The sequence below is a fragment of the Cebus imitator genome, unplaced genomic scaffold, assembly GCF_001604975.1.
Source record: "Cebus imitator isolate Cc_AM_T3 unplaced genomic scaffold, Cebus_imitator-1.0 Scaffold220, whole genome shotgun sequence".
NCBI lineage: Eukaryota > Metazoa > Chordata > Mammalia > Primates > Cebidae > Cebus > Cebus imitator.
In genome coordinates this window covers 2,610,010-2,613,298 of record NW_016107535.1, presented here as the reverse complement: position 1 = coordinate 2,613,298, position 3,289 = coordinate 2,610,010, and positions in this window count along the sequence as shown.

The window sequence follows — 3,289 nt, the reverse complement described above, 5'->3', positions numbered from 1 at the left end:
AAGGCTGTCAATTACACAGCTATTTTATGGACCATGCATTGTAATTCTAAAACTTGAAATTTATGCAGGCCTAGCTCTGCTCTGGTGTTTTTATTAGTTCACACTCGTGTGGTACCCTGTTTCCTTGTGTGCTTTGTTATTCCTGGCCTTTGTTATTCCTATTTTCATGTTGTATTTGCGTGTGTGTGTGTGTGTGTGTGTGTGTGTGTGTGTGTGTTTTCCTGAGGCCTGGAATGAAACTGAATTTCTCTTGGGAATGTTTTGTTTGCTTCTACCAGATGCCTATGAAAATTAGCAATAGGATGCAATTAAATTTTCATCTTGAGGTGTTAGATCAATAACGTAGTGTGAATTAAGATTGAAAACTTGCATCAAAGTTAGCTTGAGATTATACATTATGAATAGCAATGTTTCTTTCCTCTGCTATGTGTTTAGGTTTGTGATATTTTGTTTTCTTTACTGTCTCTTGGGTGAGAGGGAATATGTTTATTTTTGTTTTAAATTATATATTGTGTGTGGTCTTTGATACCACAGTTTTATGGCAGGAAGATATCCTAGTAGACGCCTTACATTGGGTAAATATTTTGTCTCCTATTCTTTCTGCCCATTGAAACTATGAACACCAATGCTCAAATTTATCCAAGTAAATAAACACACTCAGTGTGAAATTTACCTTTGATAGTCCATCATACTTCTTAGTTATCATCTTCACTTACTGCTTTGTCTAAAGGACTTCTTATTTTTTTTCTAGCTTATTAATGGATCTAAACTAAAAAAAAAAAATTTAAACGCATTATTTTACTAAGAACTTAGTTGTTTGAAATAAGATTTAATCTCGTTTCCTGGCTCATTATATTATCAGAAATAGAAACATCGAGGGTCTCCAATTGTTCATTTTACTTAACAAATCTTTAGTGATCACATAGCAGGTACCAGAATCTATATTGGGCCTTAGAAAATCAGACACTCTTCTATCGTCAAGGAGCTCACCTTTTAATAGAGATTACCTTTTTACAAGTCTGCAAATTGTAATACAATGCAACGTAAATTTCACAGTTAAGCAAACATATTACTATGGAGGCACAAAGAAATCGGCCAAAAGACACCATGGTATGTATCCAACTTTTACATTTTGAAGAATAACTAAGATATTCTTGCCTCTCTCCAAATAGCAATGAATTGTACAGAGATCCTTGACAAAAGCATAACTCTGATGAAATTTTTACTAATAATGTGAAGCTTCTTGTTAAATATAAATAAATCAGTTGATTGTGTTGGAATAATCAGTGGTATGAAATTAGGATCCTGAGTTTCCTTTTTGACCTTAATATTTTCAGAAGACAAAGCAGGCATCTTTTGTTTTTATTTTATTTGTAGGAAATTATGACCCAAGAAAGTCACATGCCTTTTTCTGTCTCCCTTGTGTGTGGTCTCAGCAAGAAGAGATAACACAAGAAGAGAACCAAGCTGCCAGGGAACTCTGAGCTCCTCACCAGGAGTCACCAGGGAAAGGCTACAACACAAGAGCCTTGTCATTGGCACAATCCAGGAGAAAGGAAAATAGGATGTCGAAACCTCAGTTTGAGGAAAGCCCTGCCCCTTCTTTCCTGGGTGGCTTAGGAACACTCTCTTTAGTCTTTAGGTAAATAAATAATGTAAAAAGTGAACTTCCAATGTGTTTATTTCCCAGGTTTTTAAAGCATCAAATAAGATAATTAATATGAAAGCTTTACAAACAGTTTTACAAACTGTGAAGGTGGTTTTCTAATTTTGTTTATATTTTTGCCTAAGAAGTAACAAAATAAGATATAGTTGCATTAAATGGCTCATTTTCTAAACTCAATCTCAACTTCTTTCCCCTCTTCCAAGCAACCTAAACCTTGCAAACTCATGGTTAAATGTTAGATATTTGGCTGTCTAGGGGTCAGTTTCTACAATATTTTTAACCAAGACCTTATTTGGATCTCCCTAGAGATTATCTCCTGGTAAATACCCAAGAAAGAAAACCTAGAGGCCTAGATTTATCCTTTATTCATCTGAATTGGTGTGGAAAATTTCCAGGCCTCATATTAATCTCTAGTTTTTCCTGAGAAATGTCTGAATTTAGCTAGATGGGTAGAGATTTGGGTGGGAGATGGTAGTAAAGAAGAGTGAGGTCATATTTCACAAATCTACTCATTTAATGGATGAGAGCTAAAGAGTAGGTAGAATTTAATGAGTACCCCTCTGTCAGACATATTACATTTATTTGTTCTAATTCTTCCACATATCCTGCAATCTAGGTTTAACTTTTTATTTCACTGATGAGGAAGTTGACACTAATGAAGTGTAATCATTTCTTAAAGGTTATGAGGTGGGAGAATAGAATGGACACTCAAGGAGGTGGCAGATCCAAAATTCAACTCAGAATTGTCTGACTCCAATGACCATGTTCTTTGCACAGTACTTCCCTGGCAGTAAAATAATTTCTTCTTTTCTACTAATTCTTTTTTTGTGAAAATATTTTTTTCAACTGTTCTATTTACCCGTTTATTCATTAGCTGATTGTTGCATTAAAGTTATCAATAGAAACTTGGCTGGAGTGTTAACTTTTGGGAGCTAATCTTAGGAAAAGAGATTTGTTTTTATTTACCGTTTTTTTTCTGTTTGTTTGTTTTGTTTCTATAATGGAAGAATCAAAAGGCAAACATCTTATTTTCCAGTGAGGGCTAAAAGCCTGGGATTTGAGGGATGGATATAATTTTGTCACAGTGAAGTAGTTTAATACTTAAAGGGAAAACTATATAGGTGAAATACTGAAATAAGTCAGAGGATAGGAAAAAAATCTGCAACTCCAGGATTGTGCTTCTTTTTTCAATGAAGGCAAAAACTACTGAAGTAGAATAAAACTCCAAAACATGACTCCTTGTTGTTTGCATGGAGTGTCCAGTGATTCCTGGCAAAGGAAAAGCAGAACTTGGTTTGAGCCGCTAATCTCTCACCTCCCATGCTAAACAAAACAAAACAAAATACACTCTCAAAGGAAGAAATCTTTCCGCTTCCCATGCTCTTATTAAGAGTAGGTAGAATTAGTAATAGTATAACTACTATGAAGAAAATAGGTCTTATGATAAACTCAGAAGGATAAGGAGAAGGAGAAGGAAACAGAACCCAAAAAACCCACAGGAATGATGTCCAATTTCTTTACCTTACAGATGAGAAAAAAGAGGCCCAGAAAGTGGCAGGAACTGGCTGGGGAACATAGAGAGCTGAGGGTAGTTCACAGCTATCTCCTCTGAGCCCATTGCTG